Raw genomic sequence first — 25,338 nt, forward strand, 5'->3', positions numbered from 1 at the left:
AAAAAAAAAAAAAAAAAAAAAGGAGAAAATGTAACCTCATTCCTCAGTGAGAGCCACTTTTCTTACTCACTGGAATAGTCACAAAGCTTTCAGTCCAAACTCATACTCAAAAGGTAAGGGGTAGAGTCTCCAGGGAATGTCTTGCCTCTACAGTGCAGAGTCCTTAGCCAGAGAGCAGAGGTCATGCTGATTCTAGCTCGAGGATCTTCAAAGAAAAAAAGGGAAGATCAAAGTGTTTTCAAGTGATTAAACATTTTCCCAAATGAACCAATAGCAATTATAGGAGGCTGAGCCTGTAATCTCAGCACTCCAAAAGACTGATACGGGACAACTGCAAATTCACATGTGACATAAGCAACATAGAAGACCCTGTAAATAATAAATAAATAAATAAATAAATAAATAATTTTAAATGAAGTTCCAAGAGAGCTGGAGATGCAGCTCAGTGTGAAGGCCCTAGTTTCAATCCAGAGAACAAAAAATTGTTTATATTAAAATATATGCTATACATATGCACAAAATATACAAGATCTAAAGATAAATTTACAGACAAAAGACATCCAGTCAAAGATTATCCACCATGGAAGTAGGGAGGAAAATGACTCCAACCCTTCCTGGGTGTAGAGACAGATGGAAATTCATCACTTTAAGTAAGAGCACAACTTTTTCAAATTTTACTTATTTCACTTTGTTCCTGAATAGGAATGAGAAAAGTGGTAAAAATGTTTAATTATTTTGTTAGTTTAAAGAGTCTGTCAGCCAGATACACGTCCTTCAGACTCACTGATGAGGTATGATTGAAATGTGACTTGAATGTTTTCAATAAAATCCTCCCCCAAACTTCAAACACACGTATTACATAATTCTTACCACTTTCTGAAGCAATTCTGGTGGTGTTCTTTCATGAGTGTCTTTACAAGATGTGGTAAAAAATATACTATATGCTGCTGCTGAGCAGCATGCAACAGAAAGTTAGGTTCATAAAAATATTACTCACTTTCTGTATCTACTTTAGTCATTACATTGGGCATTAAAATGATTAAAATTATCATGAAAGTTAAATGTTTGAATTAATTCAAGGCAACAACTCAGCCATGGTAGCATAACTAGAGCTGTGAAAGAGTGAGCATTCTGGTGGAATCTAAGGCAATGTAACTTCTACTGTAATATATATTAAAAATTTAAGCCTTTCATTGTATTTTTTATCAAATTTATATGTCCAGGACCCTTGATTTCTTACCCTTCTCACCTGATCTACATACTGCATTTCATGACCTACCACTGCTGAACTTCCCACCTATGCTTGAAGATTTTCTTGTACTGCTGTTACTGCTGTTGCTGCTGTTGCTGTTGTTTTGAGATAGAGTGTCATTATAACCTTGAACTTACTACTATGTTGCCCTAGAACTCACAACTATTCTCCTGCTTCAGCTTCCCAATTGATGGGATTAGAAGTATGTGCGACCACACTCTGCTGTGTGCTTTTGCTGTTCAAAACCCTCCACAGGTTGTCCTGTTGCTGAGTCTTTACCATCTGGAACTTGCTCTGTGCCTAAGGACAGGCACTGTCACTTTGCCCATAGCAACATTTCCTGAGTTGCAATACCTCAGAGGACCTCTGACAAGCAGTTCTCACAAAATTCAAAAGAAGTGTCTATATCAAGACACGATCCTTAACAAATGGTCAAATTGCTTCTTCTTTATTTTTCTAATCATCAACAATTGTACCTAATACAAAAATGACACCTATGCTTGTTTGCTAATTGTAAATTTTCCTTAATGGCATTCATATTTTAATAGACTTTTTGAAAGAAACAGGCCTTCTAATGATTTATTAGCTTTGCATTTTGTTTTGTCTCTCAATTGCTTTAATTAATGTCCTTAGTTGATTTTGTTTTGCTCTTTGTATAATTTGAATGCTTATATTATTTATTTTCATGTTTTCTTTACATTGACACAGTATATAAAGATGCATGTTTTCTTTGAGCACAACTTTTGGGGTATTTCATAGTTTTAGATATGAAATTTTTCACAAAACTATGTATTTCTTTATGACCCCCAATTATTTCTGAAATCATATTGTTATTAATTAGTTACTATTAGGAATTGCTTGGTTTCTAGATGATACAATAATGTTATTTTATGATTTTGTATTGGGAGCCTAAAACAGGAGAGTCACAGGTTTGAAGCCAGACAGGGCAGCTTAGTGTGGATCTATATCATTGTTATGGTTTGTGTTTGAATGTCCCACTAATGCCTTATGCAGTCATGGGACAGGCTTCTAGAGTTATGATTTATTCATGGCTGTGAGTGCTACACCTGCCCTGGGGCAGATAGTTTGCATATGTAAGGCAGAGAAAGGGGCTGTTTGCCCCCACTTCTCCCATCTTTTACTCTTCTTGTTTTGCTGTCCTCCCCCACCATGAACTGTTGCTCTCTTTCATGTGCCATTCTGCCTTGGAACTGGCCAAGTATGGACTGAAACCACCACAAATTGTAAGTTAAATAAACCTTTCCTTCCTTGATTCTAGGTGTCCGGTATTTTGTCTCATCAAGAAGAGAAAAGTAACTAAGACAGAAGGGAGCCTAAAGCAGGAGAATCACAGGTTTGAAGCCAGACAGGGTAGCTTAGTGAGGCTCTATATCATATTAAAAATTAAAAAGGAGTTGGGGGTATAGTTCAGTGGTAGAGTATCCTTGGATTTAATCTCTAATACCAGCAGAAAAAAATTAAATTGTATATCACTATGGTCAGAAAAAAACAATCTAAAACCATTAATATTTCCTTAGAATGTATCAAGGTGTTTCTGTGGCTTAATATGTGATTATTTTTCCTTTCAGAGTATATTCTTCTATTTATGATAGAGTATTTGTTATATATTCTTTAGATACATATTTTAAAGCTATAGAAAATATTTTTAAAATCCTTTGCTATGGTTTGGATACGTGAACCCAAAGGGCCAATGTATTAAAGGTTTAGTTCTCAGCCTGTGGCACTATGGGAAAGTGGATCTACTTGAAAGTCTTCCAGCCACAGGAAGCATTCTCCTCTGGAAAGGAGTATTGCGAACCTGGTTCCTTCTGTCTCTGCTTCCAGGCTGCTGTGAGGTGAGCAGGTGCCTAGCTCTATGCTCCTGCCATGAAGTAATGACTTCCTCCAGGCCCAAGCCCCACAGGGCCAAATGCTCAGGGCAGGAATCTCCGCAACCACGAGCCAAACTCGATCTTCTTTCCTTGGAAGTTGATTATCTTAGATATTTTGTTATAGTGATAGGAAACCAATTAATAAAGGTATTTTTATATTAATTATTTTTTTCTTTTGTCCTTTTGATTAAACCAGATTGATGTTTAAGCATCCTATAATTAATTTGTTTCTATTTCTCTGTGGAAGTTCTATTTTACAAAATTTCCCTCCCCTTGACTTGTTGCATTAGTAATTATGATAAAATCATCATGTTGTCCTTGTGAAGTACATTTTTCTGCATGACTATCTCCATAGTTTGATTCATCTTCTTCTTTTAGAGCTAAAGCTTCCCTTGAAATTTAAACCTTGGTCTGTTTACATTTGCCAGTATAACTTGGCACATATTTCTCTCTTAATAGCTTTAAATTACTAGATTGTATGTGTTTCTGTTTGTACAGCAAAATATCATTTTAAGCATTTGTAATGCAATATAAAAATATTTTTCTTTTAATTTGTAATTTAAAGTCATTTATATTTTCCATGGAAAATACATTTGAATGTTATATTAATTTTACTTTAGAGTCCTAGAAAGTAGCTCAGTGGCAAAGCTTCCCCCTGGCAAACGTGAGTCCCTGAGTTTGATTCCTGATATAAAAAAAAAATAAAAACTAAAAGAAGGTAATTTTACCTTATTTCTGTAATATTTGCTACCAACTTACTGGTTTAAAATGATACAATTTTACCTAGTCTTTTAGGTTCCTACTGATTTGAAGGTAACAATATGCAATGGAATTACAATGGTGAACTCCTACCATCTTGTCTAGTGGAATTCTGTATTATCTCTAAGGATTTATGGAAGAATTATTTTCTTATTCTCTTTAATGGTTTGAGCAATCTTTCATTCTTACATTGGATAGTATGAGCAATGTAGTTTAGGACAGTGATATGCAATGTAACAACCACTGTTGATTTGTATTAATTTGTCTTGAGACCTCTATCACTTTGAATGTTTTTCCTTTGATTTGTTTATGTTCATGATACTGGTATGCTGCTACTGTTTTACTTTTTTTGTTTGTTTTTCAGGTAGTACTCTCTTTAAAATAAAATTTAAAAAATAAAATACAATTTTTTTTAGCATTACAGTTCTGGAAGTCAAAACACAGAATACATTTCAGTAAGATAAAATCAAATTTAAAATTTGCTTGAATGGAATATAACTATTTTGCTATTTAAAAGTGTGGTTCAATATTTTAACACGTTTATACTTTTAGTTTACTGATGATCTTTATATCCTTACAGGATGCTTTTATTCTGCTTTAGCATGGTATCTGTCAGATCCCCTTCTGACCTTCCTACTTCCTCCTGTCTATCTCTCCATTTTAGGCAATGAGATTTGTTCTTATTGTTTAAATTTTGCTGTTTAGTTCACTTTGTTACATGATTTGTCAGTTTAATTGCTGCTTGATATTTTCATTTCAAATATAATTCTTCATTATTATATTTCTTTGATTAGTGCCTATTTGCAATACATGATGTTTACAGTCATCCTGGAGAATAGATACGTATATGCCATACACCTTGCTTTTTTTTTAGTCTCCTCCCTTTCACGCAGTCTCATCTCCATCTGCTTCTAAATCTTCTTTTCCGTTTTCATTCTTGCTATTATTATTCTTAGCTCACATTTATGACATACAATCTTTCTGATTCTGTTTCCTATCTTAACTGCCCTCCTACTCTCATATTATTTTGGCTGTTTCATTTTTGTGTTTGCAAGTTTAGTTCCATGTCTTCATTTCCACTCAGTTCTGTATGTAACAATGACCAATGTTTACTGCCATTCCTTTGCTTAGGTTTTCTGAGTAATACTTTCCCTAGCTTATATTAATTTTCTCCAAAGCAATGCATATTTCACGGGCTCCTGCCTTTTTGAAACTCCTGATCTTTGAAGTTGAAAGAAATAGAGATATAAATACCCATGAGGTACATTTTCAGCATGTGTTTTTGTGTAGAAGTTTCTTTTTTCCCAATTATTTGGTATTGGATCATTTCTCTTTGTTTTTATTCAGGAGTAGTTTTCTTGGATCGTTATTTAGATCAGTGGTCAGCAAGTGTAAACACAAGCAAAGCTAGCCTATGGAGTTTGCAGTGAAGTTCTGTTGGAGCACTGCCCCACCGTTTGGTATGTGTGCTGTTTATGGCCACTTCTGCTTTGTCAGAATTGAGTGTTTGTGAATGATATATGTGTGTCCTTTGCAGAAGGTCTTTGTTGACTTTGCACTCAAAATATTTGAATATGTGGTTTTGAATATGTGGTAGAATTGGCTTTTTTGGCTAAAACAGTTACTTATTTTTATATATATGTGCTGCTGAACACCACATTGCATCCCGTTAAAGGGGATTTATTTTGAAAATACGTGTGAAATGCACAGAAAACCTCTATCAAATTTTGCAGTATGATGTGACTTGTCTTTAGTGGCCACGGTTATCTCAATGATCTACAAAAATGTTCTCATTTCCTATATTATTATAAATAAGCAAAGAAAACTCACCATATAATTCTCCTTGTTTAATCAAATAAAATATGTAATATTTATCAAATATCATGTCATAGTATCATACAGAAGGTAACAACAACTTTCAAACTTCAATGTACATCAAAATCATTTAGCAAGTTTGTTTAGAAAACAAACTACACCCTATTCAAACCGTCTCTAATAGAGAGAGGTAGTTCAAAAATCCTTAATCTCTATTTTTTTTTACAAATGCTACAACTAATTTTGTTTCAGGTGGTCCTAAATATCATTTTAGTAGCACTGGTTTAAGGTAATCAGTTATTAAATTTAAATTAATGTACTATACTATTACTCAAATTATGAAACAAGGCTTTTCTCTGAGATATATGAACACATTAATCAATCAATCATCTGAAGAATTAAGATCATTTAGATTAGCCAACTATTTAAATAGGTTGGCTCAGCAGAGGGCAAATATAAATTAGAATATGTTTATCAATGAATTGTTTTTGCAACTATGTAAATAATTCCTTAACTAAATCTCTGACTATAAATACTGATAACATAAAATCATATAAAAATTGCTGAATCCACAGAATGCAAACCTCAGTCTCTTCTTCAGAAGCCTTTCCTTTCCTTTATCAGCATTTACTCAGGAATTCATGGTATCTTAGTTTGTGAACTTAGTATCTTGGGTAACTGAAGACAGACAGACTGGAAGAAACTAGCCAGATGAAAATGAAGGAAATTATCATAGAGAGCTTGATTGTGTACAAAGGAGGGAAACACTTACAAACCATAACAAAAGCAAGACTCATGATGGAGCAAAATAAATATTCACTGGTGATTTTCTTACATCGAGGAAAGCCTAACTGATATTTAATGCCCTATTTTCAAAAGAAAGGGTATTATATAACAATGTATGGAGGAACGTTTCCAAAGAGAACAAAATCATAACAATAAGCAGAACTTAAAGAGCATGCATTTTATTTGCAAAGCTGACATATATGGTTACAACTCATACTAAGCATTCAGAACATAAAGCTGATTAGCTTTTCACTAAGTTTTTTCAAGTTTTAAAGGCTCCCCAGATCAATCCCAATGAAAACCTGAATTGTTTCAGGATGAACATTTTCACGGTCTAAGGCAAATCCAATAAAAATAAATAAATATACTGAGGTTTATTACATTTATCTTCAGGAGATGTCTTGAGCTTCAAAATATTTTTTACTTCATCATGCACCACTTTGTTACAATTTTGGGGTTTTCTTTTTCTTTTTTTAAATTTTGAAAGAAATTCCTTCTTTTCCAAAGTCTGGCTAGTTAGCGAATTTAGGTGGGAGGGAGCATGGCTGTGTGAAGCCTTAAGTCTTCGACCTTTTTTTGTAGAAAAGGAGTGAGCACTAACAACAGTTAAGCACAGACTTGTGCGGTCACACTTGTCATTTGATTATTATCGTCACTGTAAATACTACCTGATAATTAGGTGAAAGGTCCCTGAGAGAGTGTGTACAGGTCCACTGTCAGCCCATTATCAGTGACAGCTGCACTAACTCCTCATCCTGATCTGAAAATGTTCTCCTTGTCTCTTCACCTCATTATGTCATTGAAGACAAAGCAGAGGGTTTCAGCTTTTACTTCTGCATCAAAATACTTCAAGTATTTGAAGACTGCAGTCTTGATTTGTTAAATCTTTGTTATTTATGTCATAATGCCATATCCCTGCTTTCTTCAATCACTCTTGAGGGTATGGGTGGGAAAGGTGCTTAAATATTTGAGATATTTTTTGGTAGGACATTTATTAACCAGAATTCTTTTGCTGTTGTTGTAGTTATGTTTCAGGGTGAAGTCTTGTTGTTGCCTAGGCTAGAGTCAAAACTAGCCTCAAGTGATCCTTCTGCCTCAGCCTTCCAAGAAGCTGAGATTACAGGTGTATGTCATTATGCCAGTTATATATTATAATAATTATTAATATTATTATTTCTGTGGTTGTACATACTTGTGCAGTATTCCTTAATGCTTTGATACAAGTATACAGTGGGTCACTTGGAATTCTTTGAAATCTATGTTTAAAATTCCTCATAATCTTAGAGATGCAATCTCATCATCAGGTTTATTTTTCACTTAGAGCACTTTATGCTTTATTAATACAGAATGGTTTACTTAAATAAACCGCTTGGACTAGTTATGCATGAATTTATTCCCTTATTTAAAATTACATATACTATTCACTCTGAACTTTGGAATTAATTAAAACTCTGATTTTCCTCACAAATGAGAATCCAAAAATTATGTTAGTTTTTCATACTGAAATTTAGGACTCCATATAATTCCAGTGCATTTAGTCCCATGGATTTGGTCTAAGTGACATTCCAACAGAGTATTTTTAAGTTTTTCTGGGTTGTATACTCTTATATAAATTTTATACACATGTACTTTCTTCAATTTTAACAGCAAATCTTTTATCACTGATGGAAAAAGGCATAGAATAAGCGCATATATGCACTTTTAATATATGGAATTAAATATATACATAAATATGTGAAATCTTGATTTTCAGTGTCCAGAGACAGACAACACATCCTGGAAGGCGACTTTATTTCATTCGAATAATATTACGAAGAAGCACAAGAAGTGGCTACAGGTTTCCGAGAGGAGTGAGGCTCTTCGTCAGTAGCTCAGAGTAAAGAGGTAGGCATTGTATCAGGACCTGCAGCTCAAGGACACATATAATAATTATTTCACAGGAAGACTGTGAGCTCTGTTGAGCTCCAAAAGGAAACGTAGAGCCAATGCGTGCACTGTGAAAGCTTACGTATTTGAAAGGTGCTCTAAATTCGGGCAGAAGATCTGGAGGACTTTAGAAAGAGAAAGGGAGCAGGAATTTTCTCGTGTGCATTTACGATACAAAGATTCTCTGGAGCCACCGTCTCATGAAACTTTCATTCAGAAATAATAAATTTTAAATGAGGTGATTATGAGAAGCAAATTTTTCAAAAAGTAATTCAAGGACAACATTCCTGGAAGTCGTTCAGCCTGGCAATTACTGGACAGAGATCAGGGTGGTTATGACACCCAGGGAAAACCAGTCAAGCACCATGTATTTGAGAATCAGAGAACTGGAACACAAAGGAAGAAGAAGAGGGAACACCAGGTAATGTATGGTCACACGTTTGAGACAGTGGGTATGAATTCTTAACTTGAATGTTGGCGTTTATGTACGAATTACAGTTCCAGATCATTTTATTAGACTCCTGCATAATATGGCATAATAGACAAGAGTGAATTTTTAAAATAAGTTTAATTTGTAAAGTAATTTGAAATTTAATTTTTAAAGCAATTTTAATTTTCAAGGTAGGAAAAGTTGTGGATTGTTTTCCACATGTAATATAAAGCCAAATTTACCAAATGCATTCAGGATTATATTTCTCTGAATAGTCTCTAACAGAGAAATAGTTAATTATAATATTTAAACTTAACTTCCTTAAATAACTGACATGCAACACAATCTACTTCTGATGAAGATCTTAACACATTCTATTTGTGTGTATATATTGAGACAACATTGAGTTAATTTTAAATGTAATAATGAATGTTTACAATAAGTACTATTTACATATAATACAGCAATGATGGTGAACGTGGATGAAACTTATCAAGATTTTTATCAGTTTAATTACTGAGCTTTCCTGAAAATTTGAAAACATCCTAAAACAAATTTAGAAGAAATTAAATATAAACATGACTATATATACTTAATCAAAGGACTGCAAAAATTCATATTATTCATACCAATATTTCTATTTCAAATTTCTCATTAGAGAGGCGCAGTAACAAGAAGTTGTATGTGTATTTTATTGTGCTTCCTTTATATTTTAAGATAGAAGTTTTTTGAATTTTCTTAATGAAATTTATAGTCACTGTTCCTTAATTTCAATGGAACTGTAGTCAAACAAAGATTTCATCTTCACCATTAAGTTCTGCTTCAACAACGCTAATTTATCTCAATGAAGCAAGAAAGACAACTTTTATAATGGCTGTCTCAAAAGACAATTATAAAGATCACTGGGTCCCAGAAAAGTCATAATTCAGCTACCACTAAAAAGTAAAACACTTCTCCTGTGTAGTTTACATTTCTTCCATATTTAACTTGGCAAAGAATTTTGTGAATTATGTCTTGGTAGCTGTACTACTTGCTGCTACACTATGAAGAGGCCATTGGCCATCTTCCTGTACTATAAAAAGTTGTAAAAATGACACACCAATAAAGTTCTGATGGAGAGAAAACTAAATTATACTACATAGCATTTTAGGTTTCAAATTACATGTTTAAAAGTTGATTTTAGTTAGAGCCTTGTGTAAGCATGTGTTCAGACACATGTAGCACTCAATGGGAATGCTAACAAAACAATAGGTAAATGATTCACATTTTGTTGTATGGAAACTTACAGATATACACTACTAGCAAGTGGTACAATGCATTTTTCTTTCAGATTTTTGCATGGGTATATTTCAAAGAGCTCAAGGATAGTATATTAAGAATAAAAATACTGCTATGGTATTGAGACTACTTTGGGCTCAGATTCATTTATTCCAAAAGTATATGAAAAATTGAGTTAAATTATTCTTTATTTTGACTGTTTTGTGTAATGAAAGAAAACAAGCTGCATATGACAAAATTACTTTGCACTGAACAAACTCAGTGGATTCGTGTGCTTATTTAGGTACTGATTCTAATGGATTTCCACATATCAAATGGCACAATGAAGGTAACAAGAAGGACAATTATAACAAAAGAATTATAAGGAAATTCAGCTTCATTTTATTTTATTAGGAGGAAATATTTATAGAAAAGGATGACATACTCTTTATACTTCTTTGAATTTTTTGACATTTTGAAATCCCAGATATTTGGATATAATAATATTATAATCAAGTTACTCAAGTTATATTTGGAGAATTTTAATATCCCCTAAATAATGCAAATATTATTTCCAATAATACTTTGGATATGATGAAATATAGTATTTGAGAAGAAAACTATGTAGATAATATTGGGATCCAGCTGGATATGACCACAGCCATCTTGGTAGGAATCTCTATAGTACCCAGTAGATGACACTAGTAAGCATTCCACACTCTACAGGATAAAGGAAGTTAAGATAGTTGCTGGCCAGTTTTTGCTGGGGTCTGAAAACTGGAACAGCCATTCTGTGCTACTTGGCATGACAGTAGATTTTGAAAAAACCTAGGTATGGGCTGACTAGCTCTCATTTTCCATACATACACCTTCATCATGCGTCCTCTGTTGCTACGCAAGACATTACGTATATAAATATGTAGCTAATTTTAGCCTGAAACTTTGAGATTTGCCCTCCTGTTCATTTAGTCTCTGAGGACTTTCCTTTTTGGTGATCTGTTCTCGTATACTCGGCTTTCTAAAATCATTGACAAGCCAATCAGGTGACCTAGAAATTGGCGATGACAGTAAAGCATCCACAGGAAATGTCCCTGGTTGGTCATTTCTTCTTACACGTGGAAAGATGTCCCCTTTGCAGTCAAGGTTGTGACAATGGAGACACCTGCAACATGATGCTGGGTTTAGAGCTTTGCTTGATGAATGCTAATGTTCTGTGAGAAAGAAATAGAGAACTGGTTTTTTGAAGTCACAATAAATAGGATGACAAATCGAGTAGATTAAATGATGCCTCGCCTCGTAAGCCATCGGCCAATCTCCGTAACCTACAAGCTTGGAATTTAATGGTCAAAAGGGAGAGTGAAAGGTAGTCATAGCCTGTTTAAAGAAGATCTCCGATACAGCTAGTACTCTCAAAGTGGTACATGCCCAAAGAGAGTGAAGTATTTAAACATTCTTTAAGAAGTAAATAAAAGTAAAGGTGATGTGAAAAACACAGTGTTAACCTGGATAGAGCAGAGAATGAGCGAGATAATGAAGAATTTAAAAACGAGTTGGGGATTTACTTCAGCGGCACAGCGCCTGCCTGGCAAGCACAAGGTCATGAGTTCGATTCCTGGTACCAGAAAAAAACAAAACAAAAAAAAAACAAAAAAAAAAGAATTTAAAAACAGTAGGATTTGATGTGGGAGCATGGAGAGGTATAAGAAGAAATTCATAAAGCCTGCCTGTTTTCCCTTGGCTGGGATTCAATTTCACCATTCAGGGAGTTCTTCAGAAAATAAATTAAGCTGAATTCAAACATTTCACAAATTAAGAGACAGATTGTCAGATCAGATTTAAAAGAACTATATGTTCTTTATGTAAAACAAAGTTCGAACACATGCCCAAGTTATTGAATAAAAATTCCATCAAGAATTTTAAAAATGAGACCAGAGAAAGAGTGAAAAATATTTTAAATGAAAGGATAATTAGGCAAATAAAGCAGTGTTCGACGGTCAATCTAGGGGTTGTGTTTACAAAACTAGTCAAAGTCATGAGACATTCATCCTCTGTAGGTGGCTTTGCTGCCTTTGTGCATCGTGGACAATATTATGAGTTCTCAATGTGGGGACAGGAGAAGATGCATGAAGGGTTCAAGGTGCAGATGCTGCTGGAGAGACTTTCAGGAAGTCCGTTGCTATGGAGGTGGTATCTCAGGAGATAAGGACGAGGGTTCTGTTGCAATGATCAGTTTATGTGAAGCAACAGGAAAGAAGAGAAGCCAAAGGTGTAACTGGGAAAACAGTCACAGGCTCTGAAATCAGTAAGGTCGGGAGGTGTTCATGTTTTCTTGAGCATGGACAATGTTAGTATTTTATCGCGTTTCAAAAGGGTTAGCATTTTGCCTCTTCCTATCCATCCAAGCCTTATCCAGTTGTTGGTGATTTGTGAAACAGTATCTTAAATGGAAAACACCACTGTCTAGCTGTAAGTATCTGACTAGCTTCTAGCTTTTAACAGTTTTGAACTTCTCTTAAAATCTTACACATGAGAGAAGCACTGATAGCAGGAAGCAAACAAATCATCTTATGAAATTAGGGTAATGAAAGCAATTTGTCTCTTTAGGCCGTACAAATAGAGATGTGCTGTAAACACCATCACCAGGAAGGCACTGTGATTCGTGCCTGAGCCTCAGTGCTCTGAGAGGGATAGGTAAGAAGACAGGACATTTGAGCTCACTCTAGGGAACTTAGCAAAATAAAATTAAAATTTTAAATTTTGAAGATGCACTCTATACACACTGGGTTCATTTTTTTTTTTAATTGAGAAAACAAAAGCTCACTACTAAAGCACAGTAAAAGGAAGATTATTTTAAAAATTATAACAGATCATTGTTAAACCCCAGTATTTCAAAGCCGGAGTACCTGAGTACAAATCCAGACTCCAACCAGCATTAGCTAACTCATTTATTTACCTTGGTGTTAAGGCTGCACTTTCAGGGATCATTTAAATAGTATGTTTACCTCTGAATTCCTTAATGCCCCATCATGTTAAATGGGAATAAATTCATTGTGGTATTGTGAAGATTACATCAGTAAATACATGGAAACTACTTTTTTATTTTATGGAAAACAGGTTAAAAAAATTCATAGCAAAATGATAGGAGAATAACAATAGTTAAAGCATTACATGTTATTTTTAAAGTAGTTGAGCAGGGTACAAAATATGAGCCAAAAATTTTTCTCCAACTGATATTAGCAAAACTCTTCCTTTGTAATGAACTAAGAGACACTAATAGTATAATTGATTTGCATTCTTTCCTTTTTCCAATCTCTTCTTTCCCCTTTAACCCATCCTAGCTTTGTTTCCTTTGGAACAATTTTTTTCCCATTTCACAATATCTGTTATACATTTTAGGCCTCATTTACTCTTTCAGTTTTTCACAACAGTGAGGCAATGCAATGTTTACACATGTGAGCCTGATTTATTTCTCTTTTGAGTATGATCTCATGTTACATCCATTTACCTAAAAAAGTCTCAAGTTTATCCTTCTTTGTGGCTGAGTAGTACTCCATTATGTAAAAAATATCACATCTTTTTTATCCATTCCTTGGTTGATGAGCATTTGGGTTGGTTCCAAGATTTAGCTATTATAAATTGTGCTGCTATAAACATGGGTCCACATATATAGCTGTGGTATGATATTTTTAATTATAGGAAGATACCTAGAAAGGGATGGCTGGGTAGAGTGGAACCTCTCTTCCTAATTTTTCGAGGAATCTCCACACTGATATCCACAGTGGTTTTACCAGTGTACACTCCCACCTACAGTAAAGAACTCTTGCTTTTTCCCACAGCCCCTCCAGCACTTGTTACTAGTTGATTTCTTGATGATAGCCATTCTTTCTGGGGTGAGATGGAATCTCAGTGTTGTTTTAATTTGCATTTCTGGAATGACCAATGAAATTGAACATTTTTATATATTTACTTGTCATTAGTATATCTTTATTTGAGAGTATGTATTAATCTCAGGAGTCCACTGTTTGATTGAGTCTGAATTTCAGGAGAAGGGTCTGATTTTTTTTCAATTTTTTATATGTTCTACCTAAAAGTTATTGGTTTGAGGGATAAGTGGCTAAATTTTTTCCCACTCTGTAGGTTGTCTTTTCACTCTGTTGTTGATTTCTTTTGCTATGCAAAAGCTTTTTAATAAGATGAGATCCCAGTTGTTCATTCTTTGAAGTATTTCCCATGCAGTTTGGTTTTTGTTCATGAATTCTCTGCATACACCTATGTCTTCAAAATTTCTTTCTTTCAAAATTTACTTTCTATGTCTTCAAAACTTACTTTCTCTTTCAAGTGATTTAGTATTTCAGTTTTAATGTTTAGATCTTTGATCCATTTTGACTTTAGCTTAGTGCATGATGACAGACATGGGTCTAGTTTTAGTCTGTGGTATGTAGAGAGCCAGTATTTCCAGCTCCATTTATTAAAGAGACTATCTTCCCTCCAGTGAACAGGTTTGGTCCCTTTGTCAAAGATTAGGTGACTGAGTGTGTTTACTGTTGCGTCTGCATCTTCTAATCTGTTCCATTGGTCCTCAGATCTGCTTTTTTGCCAGTATCATGCTAATTTTTTCTCAGTAACCTTGTAGTATAGTCTCAAGTTAGAATTATGATGCCTCCTACCTTGCCTTTTTTTGCCAGGATTGCCTTTTCTATTCTAGGTCTCCTCTGGTTCCAGATGAATTCTAGGAATGTTCGCTCTAGATCCGTAAGATATGCTAATGGTATTTGGTAATTTCATTAAATCTGCATAACAATTTTGGGAATATGGTCATTTTCCTACGTTTGTTCTTCCTGTCCAGGAGCAAGGGATATCTTTCCACTTTCTGATATCCTCTTTGAGCTCCTTTATCAGAGTACTATAATTTTCAATGTATAGATCCTTTACATTCTTTGTAAGATTAATTCCTAAGTATTTCATTTTTTTGGATGCTATTGTGAAGGATGTGTTTCCCTAATTTCTCTCTCAGTGAGTTTGTTCTTTGTCTACAGGAATGTTACTGATTTTTGAGTGTTAACATTGTATCCTGTTATGCTACTGAATTTGTGTATTAAATCTAGAAGTGGTTTGTTAGAGCTTTTGGGTCTTCTATGTAGAGTATCATATCATCTGCAAATGATTATAATTTAATTCTTCTGTTACTGACTTTAGAGTGAAAGCTTTCAGTTTTGGTCCATTTACCATGATGTTGGCTATTGGTTTGCCATAGATAGCTTTTATCAGATGGAGATAAAGACCATCTCTTCCAACTTTCCGTAGGATTTCTTCTCTCGTGAATGAGTGTCAGACTGTATCAAAAACTTTTTTTGCATCTTGAGATGACCCTGTGAATTTTGTCTTTGGCTCTGTTGATATGCTGTATTAAATTTTTTGATTTGAGTATGATGAATCATCCCTGCATTCCTGGGATGAATCCGACTTGGTCATGTTGTATAATCTTCTTAATAATTTACAGTATTCTGTTTTCTAGTATTTTATTGAGTATTTTTGCATCTATGTTTATTAGGGAAGTTGGCCTGTAGTTTTTTTTTTTTAGTTGGGTCTTTCTCAGGATTTTGTATCAGGGAAATGCTTGCCTTCAAGATTGAGTTAGGGAGTATTGCTTCCCTTTCAATTTCATTAAAGAGTTTGAGGAGTATTGGCATTAAATCTTCTCTAAATTTCATTTACAATTCAGCCATGAATCCATTAGGACCTGGGCATTATTTTGTTGATAAATTTTTAATTATATTTGCAATCTCATAACTGGTATTGGGTTATTCAGAATTTTTACAATTTCTTGATTCAGCTTTGGTAATTCATATGTATGTAGGAATCTGTCCATTTCTTATGTGTTTTCAATTATATGAGAGTGAAGATTTCCAAAGTAGGTATTGATTATCTACTGAATTTCCACAGAAGTTTTAATAATTGCATGCTTTTCATTCCTTATTGTATGAATTTGAGTTTTTCCTTTCCTTTTTTGATAAGATTGGCTAAGGGTTTATCAGTTTTATTTATTCTTTCAAGGAACTAACTCTTTGATTTGTTAATTCTTTGTATTATTTTCTTAACCTCAATTGCATTAATTTCTGCTGTGACATAATTTCTTCCTTTGTAAAGGCTTTGGGCTTGACTGACTCTTCTTTCTCTAGAGGTTTGAGGTGCAACATTAGTTTGTTTATTTGTGCTCCTTTTGTTTTCCTGGTGTGAGAATTCACTGTTATAAATTTCAATCTTAGGATTGCTTTCATTGTGTCCCACCGGTTCCAGTATTTTGCATCTGCACTTTTTTTGAACTGTAAATACTGTTTAATTTCTTGTTTAATTTCATTTGTGACCCACTGTTTGTTCAAGTGGATGTTATTTATTTTCCATGTGTTTGCGGAGCTTTGTTGTTTCTTTTGCCATTAACTTCCAATTTCATTGCAACTATAGTTAGATAATATACGTGAGATAATTTCAGTTCCTTTGCATTCACCTAAGGTTGTTCTATGGGCTAGTGTATGGTCTATTTCAGAGATCATTCCATGTGTAGCTGAGAAGAATGTATTTTCTGATGTTGTTGAGTGGAACACTTGGTAAACATCTACTAAGTCCATTTGTTCATGATTTGGTTCAGTTCTGATATCTGTTTGCTGATTTTTTTGCCTGGTTGATCTATTTATGACAATGGGATATTAATGTCTCCCATTACTATTGTGTTATTACTCATTTGATCTTTCATGTCTATTAGCATTTGTCTTATACAATTGGGTGTTCCCATACTTGGTGCATACATATTTATAATTGCTGTCTCTTCCTCTTGAAGATTTTACCTAACAAGTATGTAGTGACCTTCTTTACTCTTTGCTTATACTTGGTTGAAAGTTTACACCATTTGCAAACAAAATCGCTATCCCTGCTTTTTTTGAGTTCCTGTCATATGGAGTATTATTTTCCATTCTTTGACTTTTACTCTATGAATTTCTTTTGGAGATAAATGTATTTTTTATACATTGTTGGCTCTTCTTTTTGATCCATTCTGCCCATGTTTCTTTTCATTGGTGAATTGAATTCATTTACATTGATGAAAACTGCTTTTATCAGGCACCAAGTCATTATTAGCAATGTGTAGACACTTTTTAATATCTTTATAAGACCAGACATGAAGTTAAAACAAGAAAGCTGGAACTTTCCTACGAAAGAATAAGGATGGGGCCAGAGATGTAGCCCAGTGGCATAAGCACCTGCCTGGCAAGCACAAGATCCTGAGTTCAATTGTCGGTACCACACACACACACACAAAGATAAAATAAAAACAAGGATGCACAGTAAAATAATACTACAATTGAAGAGTATTTTCTATGGAACAATATTCCAGGGCAGTTGTGCCTCCGATAACTCATGGATCATTGAGCAAAAGGACAAAATGTATGAAAACATGTACAACAGTATCCATAGCTAACTTAATCGCAAGCAATCTGCCCATCAAAAAGTGAATGGATGCTAATCCAATGAAATCAGTTGAAACTGATGATATATAACCTTTCAGACCTAGAGAAAGAATAATGTTCCATGGGCCAAACTCACATGCTTTGGGAGTATTTACATCACAAAAATAATATTAGATGTCAAAGTGAATTGATATCTGTTAGTACAAGTTTGAATATATCAAGAGCAGCTAAACAACTTACTGATAAATTTCAGCATAATATTTACTTAAACATTTAAACATATTTAAACAATACTATGTTATTTAAGAAAAATTACTTCTGGGGGCTGGGGATATAGCTCAGTGGCACAAGCACCTGCCTGGCAAATGTGAGGTCGTGAGTTCGATTCCTGGTTAAAAAAGAAAAATGCTCATGAGAGGACCCTCAATTAGGGGTACATCTGTGTGGGGAGGGGCAAGTACTTAATATGGGCTCAGTACCCACTTTGAGAGTGACAAACATGGGTGATACTGACTTGGTTGAATCAAATGTCCGTTCCAGTGCTTCTTGCACTTAACTAAGTTTTACTATTACTATGTACGTTCCTTTTTGAACATTCATGGCGTTGAGAGTGCCAAAGGGTTCCAGTGTGACCCAGTTCGGGTAAAGTGTACTTTGCTGAAGATTTTCTGAAAAAGTTGTATTTTCCTAATAAAGTGGACTGCATTGGAACTTTCACATCTTTTCTCCCTCTGCCTGAATGAGAATTGATAAATTGAACAGGAATAGCTATCGAAACCAAAGAAAGAGAAATCTAATTGCAAGACTCTAGCCCTAATGTAATTGAACTGCTAAAATAATTTAGTAACTACGTACTTCCAGACATGTTCTTATTAAAAGAATACATCTCAATCAAGGCTACTCGAATCTTCTGTTGCTTGAAGCTTATATTTCTATCTTATGCATTATCTCTTTAAGTCTCTGTTGTTAATAAATTGGACATATAATGTGTGCACCTTCACAAGGATTTCTGAAATTTAAATGAAACAAAATTCTTAACTTTCTTAAGCTAGTGTGTGGCATATCATAATATCTCAATAAATATTATATGAAAGAAGAAAACTTTTTCCTTTTAAAAAGTGAACTCTGGAAAGTGTTCAAGGAATGCACTTATATATTTATGATATTCAGTGAGTATGAAATGATTGATATAAAGAAGTAAAGGAAGAGAATAATGAGATATATGGAAGAAATTCAGAATTAATAAACTTACTTTAAAAAAAAATAAAAAATAAACTTACTTTTGTTTTTTCCTGTGCTAGCCTGTACATTCTCGAATTCAAAGCATATGATATATTATTCTTTTATCAATACTACTAGGAACATGAAAAGATTGTCAAAAATGTGTGGAAAATTTAGAAGAAAGCAATAGTAGAATTTGATGACTTTATAGTATTAGTGTACGTGTATTTCAATATTCAAATTCTAATAATCACATGAAATTAAGTGAAGATTAAAAGAATATTCTGTATCAGTAAAATCTATGACTATGAACACTTATTTGCTTAATTATCTTACTGCTTGAAAACATTACGTAGGCAATCCTTATATCTACAGACAACTAGTAATATAACTGTGAACATTTATTTGCTTAGCTATTTTACATTTTAAATATTAAATGGGCAGCTATTGTCCATACTTACTTATATTTTATGTCCATTTGCTTGTATTACGAAATGATAGAAATGAGCTTGCATTTTGTACTGAAATATCTGGAAGTTGTCTGACATCTTAGGAGCGAAAGTCAGTATCACTATCTTTTCATCTTTTCTGCCTTTTCAAATGGTCTTTCTTTAATTAATACAGAAATAACAATTTGAATTTTTCCTCCGAGTCAGTGCACTCTCAATCATCAGTAAGTCTTTCCCATTGTGAAGTAAAGAATGTATGCTACTCCAGAGTGATCACAGAACAACAAAATCAGGGCAGCCTCCATTAATAGTCCAGCTCTTTCAGAGAGTTGAAAGCAGAAACTATTGTGAGATATCACACTCATTGGGAAGGGCTAGTGATTCAGAAAGAGTTCAGGCATCACTTGAGCAAAGAAAGAAACCTCAAAGAAAGTTTTGTCCTTTATTCTATCAGATTTTTCTGTAAGAGGTAAAGAATGAATACATATTATTAAACTACACAGAGCTACATTACACCAAACTTAAACACTTTTTAGAATGGCAGAATCAAGTTGATGTGGTTTGAAAGTGCAGGTTTTTATCCATGTTTTATCACAGATACAGAGTTTAACACTGATATACATTTAGAAAAGTTATTAACAATTATTGGCTCAGAAAGGCAATAGCAGTGCATAGTTTTAGAATCCTGCATCAAACATTTGTGAATTGAATTTGTTAGTTGGCACCATATGTAGACAAATCATTGAATCATCTGGCTCATGAGATCTCAATTAAAAAGTAGAAATAATTGCATAACATCTCTGAAAGTAGCAAAAGACCTCTCAATTATGGCTCACTACAATAATATCAAAAAGGAGTAAAAATTGTAAGGTATTTTTTAAACTGTGAAAATTAACCAAAGTCTTGCATCAAGCAGAGTATTTAGCCAAGAGAATCGGCTGAATCTCAATAAGAATGCACTTGTGGCCTTACAATTTAACCCCTTCCCACTTCTGGTTCTCAAATCTGCTTGAAAATCAATAGCCCATACTACTGAAACTAAAGGGAGGAGAATGGTCCTGGAGTTCTTTAAAAGCTTCATTCCTGAAGAAAATTCATCATTGAAACTGTCTGTCAGTCCCTGACAGAGACCCTTGAAATGTTTGTGTTTATCTCACTGAGTGCTAAACGTTTTGAGGGAGATTTGCCCATTCGTCAAATGTCCTAACATCACAGCTGCCTGAGGCAATGGGTAACACGTGGGACAAACTGGGGACAAACCAAAGTCATAAAAGGAAAAGCTCGAAGCCCAAGAGGGCCTTGAGAAGCTCTGACCTAGTCCTCAGATTCTTATAGTCGCATTCATAAATAACACCTGAGCTTGCACCGGTGTTTAAAAAAGCAAAGCAAACTAAAATGTAAGATACAGAAACAGATAATAAAGATCTGAGTGAATGATAATAAAATTCATCACAGAAAAACAATAGTGAAAACCATTAAATAGAAACTTTGTTTAGTTGGGAAAAAAAATCAATGTTTGCAGTCAGTTCCAAACTTTTGCGAAGATTTACTGAATATAAAAGGGAAGAGTGGAATAAATAAACTCTATTTTGAAAAAAGGTGATATTACTCCTCTACTCAAGAAAGGCAAAAGATTCTAAGGGACAATATGAATACTGCTCTGGCAATAAATAACCTAGATGAATTAGACAAATTCCTAGAAAGATAGTGAAGTACAAAATGTTACTTAAGAGAGAGAATCTAAACTTAAATCTAAACTTGTACACTTGAAGCGACCATTATACATGATTATAAGCTTGGCTGAAATCCCTCAGAGAACGATAAAGCACAAACTCCGGATGTGTTTGTGGGGTGATTCCAGAGATGACTGGCAGGTACACCCTCAAATTTAGGGACACAGACCCACTTGCTTGTGGGTGGCATCACGCAGTGGACTTGCAGCCTAGGGGCAATGAAATGGGAAGGAAGAAGTTGGCCTGGTGTGAAAATCTTCATTCTCTATTAGCAAGTGTGTCTTCTAGTGGATCCATTGCCTGTGACTCTGTACTGCCGCTTTGGACTTCTTTCTTGCACACAGCTTTTTGGCTGCCCTGTCCTAAGCTTTGTTCTCCACCATACACTTCTGCCGCGCCCTTTATGCCTTGAAGCCAACTGACAGTGAACTGACCCCTCTGAAACTACAAAAGTAAACTTGTCTTGAAGTTACAGGCATCTGTATTCTTCCCCAGCAAAGAAAAAGTGCACGATAGTTTCTAATGTGGAAGACAGAACCACGAGAAAAGACTGAAATGAAGATATTTTAAAGATGCATTGAAAATGGTCATTAATGAATAGACAAGAAAAGAAGCATACGTATAAGTAGGCAATGCAATTAAAGTAGCTCTGAGGTATATTAAAGACAAAGACTCATCATTATGCATGGATCTTCCACACACTTGAGGCATTACAAAGCAGAGGTAGGAGCAAAACATGGAGTTACTAAGGATAATATTTCTGCACCTCCGAAGAGAGCAGTGGCGGTGAACCTATTTCACAGGAGTCACAGTGAGCTGTTTTTACCATTGAAGGCTCTGTCACTGAGTTTTCTTTTAAGACAAAAGATGTTAATATGAGTCTTTTTATCCTAAACTAAAACCTCAATATTCAGCATTTCTTCTCAAACAAAAACAAATGAAAAAATGAAGATCATGTTAACTAAGAGAAGTTGAAGCTAGTAGAGACATGCATTGCTATTTGGTGATATTGAAAAAAATTAGCTACTAATGATTAAAAAGTGAAAAACAAATATTCTCCTCACTATTGATATGAAACCTCTCTAAACCTGCCTTCACAATTTCACTTAATATGTTCATTTTTATAAAAGGTAATGAAATGGCAAAACTACTAGATGAGAGCAAGAGCCAGTTAAAGGAAAATTAAAGGTGAAAGAACACAAGAAGCTCAAAACAAGAAGCTTAAAATAGAAGATAAACTGCTCATTAAAATTACATATATTTCAGTTCAAAAACTGAAAAACTTTAAAACAGTAAGAGTTTTCATGGTTAATTATTATTATACTATATATTATTATATTAATCATGGTTAATTATTATTACAGAAATTGTATAATTTCTGTAAAGTTATTGGTATAATTGCTGTATTGAATTACAGACCAATGATAGAAAATAATTTACCCGTTATGTAACTCAGGGATGGCCTTGGTAAAGAAAAGTCTATTTATTTTTAAAATAATTGACTTAGGTTTAAAAAAGTTGAAAAACACATTTGCCTAATAGGATTTCAGAAACATTATGCCTATTTAATTTGGAATAAGATATAGCATAGTTAATACTCTGTGACAATATTTTTAAATGTATAAATTATAAGACATTTAATTATTAGAAGTATATTTTAATTTAATCTTTTTATAGATTTCCCAAACACAGAGCGCAATTAAATATTAAGTATATTGAATGTAAAAATCAGAGCGTAAACACAGAGGTACAGGAGTGGTGAAAAATGCCTTTCCCATGTGTGGCAAATAGTCATGATTTAATTGAATTGTGCTACCACTTTTCCCATTCTTTGTCTTTACCTGCTCACCAGTGATAAAAGAGGAACAGAGGAAGTAATTTCATCTACTGTTTAAGAATTCTTTTTTTCTTTTATGATGTCTTCATGCAGCTATAATCAATATAAATTAATTCCCACAGTATTAACATTTGGAATTTTTCCTGCTGGAGCCAACAGAATTCTATTTAGAATGTGTAAATGGAAATAAGGCAGTTCATATGTTTTTTATTAAAATAAATGTCAAGATAAAGAAAGACAGGATTTTCCTGTTTTATTTGTATTTATCCATGGTGTAATCTTATTACTAACTGAATCTCAGCCTTTGATTATATTTACTTCATGACAAATAAGGGGTCTGTACTTTATTTTTCAGGAAGTTATTATCATCCTATTATTCCCTTCTCTCAAAAATGTTTCCTGGGGCACTATTAGACCAATAAAACCATCAAAATATAAAAATATTTTTCAAACTGCTTATGTGAAGGAATGTACCAAAAATGGTATTCACCATAAAACTATTTTTCTTCTGATTGTTGCATACATTCACAGGACTCCAAGAAATTAAACAATGGGAAATTTTTGCAGCAAAAATTTAAGATCAAACAAGTCATTATTACCTCTTTTTCACTCATTTCCTTAGGTACCTTATTATCTAGTCTTTCAAAGGTATTAATTTTTAAATTTTTTAATAACCTTAATGAGTTTATTAAATGTAAATAAATATGAATACTACATTCTTATTTTCTTAGGTATTGAACAAAAGTGTGTATATAATGCAGCATTGTCCACCATTTTCCTATTATGTATTTCTAGAAATATTTCCATATGTTAATTATGTTTTATATTCTAAGGGATTTAATTTACTTAAAATAAAAGGCATATGTAAGGGGCTGGGGATTTAGCTCAGCAGCACAGCGCCTGCCTGGCAAGCGTGAGGTCGTGAGTTTGATTCCCAATACCGGAAAAAAAAAAAAAAACAAAATAAAACAAACAAAAGAAGGCATATGTATTAAATGTCAAATTTGATGGATTTTTGTCATTATAAACTATCATAAAACATTCTAAATAAAGTGCAACATTTCATTATTCCTTAGAATACTTCTTACATAGGTAGCAACTTTCTATTTTTATCACAAGGCATAAGTTGTTTCTCTTCTTGTAATTTCACATAAATGGCACCCAGTTGTATACAATCTTTTGGATTGGGCATTTTAGTGGATTGATAACTGCTGGGCAACTTATAACCCCCAGCTGAACTGAGTAAGCGTGGTGCTGGGTGTGGGAGGACCACCTGGGGACTGTTGCCAGCAGTATAAGAGGCAGAACTGGAGAAGGAGAAGGAGACTGTTGGTAGCAGAGAAAGGCTGTTGGGAGTTGGTGGAAGCTGTAAGGAGCTGTTGGTTGTTTTGGAGGAGCTTGTCGTTTTGGCTTTCCTGATGAAATTGTTTTCATCCTCCAAGGAGCTCGGGACCTCGTTGGCACTGAGAAAGACTTTGGTTCACTTTGGGGAAGCTCTAGTCCTCACTTTGAGCATCCCTTCCTGGCTCCAGAGGGGAAGATGGTACACTGCCAGTCTCCAAGACAGGCTTGCTGGGTTGGATTTCCTGACAGAAACTCAGCCATCTTGATCATCGGAGGAGCTCGGGACCTCACTGTTGCTGAGGATGGCTGTGGTACCTTTCGGGGGTGCTCTGGTTCTTCTGACCCTTGCTTCCTGGCACCAGTGCAGATCCCTCAGCCTGCTAACACAGATCCTTCATCCTGCTGGCTCAGACCTCCTAGATTCCACCACAAACCTTTGGGCCTTCCCAGTGCAGATCCGTGAAACAGGTATGTGTGAGATATTGTCATGGGCTTTGGGCCTCCAGTTGGATTTGTGGAAGGCATTGTTATGAGCTGTAGGTCTTCAGCTGGCCTCACGCAGGACATTTGTGTGGAATCCAGGCCCTCAGCTGGATTCCTTGGTCTTAGTGTGTGGAAAGATTTCCTGCACTCTCCTGTATATCATTGTTTGGGTGACTATTATAAATAATCTTTTAAAATGTGTCCTGTATTATATTGTTCTCCCCTTGCAAAAATAAGCTCCAAACCAGCACATGCATTTCTCAGTTAACATAATATAAGAACAATGAATACTGGGGGTTGGGGATTTAACTCAGTGGCACAGCACCTGCCTGGCAAGTGCGACGTTGTGAGTTCAATTCCTGGTACCGGAAAAGAAACAAAAAAACAAACAAACAAAAATGAACAATGAATACTGTCTTGTATTTTTAGTTCTTTTTATTGATAAGTTGAATAGCTTCTCATTTTATAAAGCACAATTTATTTAGCCAGTTTTATTCATAGACTTTTTTGCAGTTTTTTATTTTAAAGTTTCCATGACCACATTTACAAATATTTTCCAGGGCAAACTTCATTTTTATTAGTTGTAGGTAAATACTTAATTATTGAAATAATTCAGTCTCAAATAATTGAGTTTAACTTTGGAAGTCATTGTCAAATAATTTTCTTATGATAATATTATCATTTTATGTTGTCA

Source organism: Chinchilla lanigera, unplaced genomic scaffold (genome assembly GCF_000276665.1).
Source record: "Chinchilla lanigera isolate Chin_1 unplaced genomic scaffold, ChiLan1.0 scaffold00017, whole genome shotgun sequence".
NCBI classification, from domain to species: Eukaryota; Metazoa; Chordata; class Mammalia; order Rodentia; family Chinchillidae; genus Chinchilla; species Chinchilla lanigera.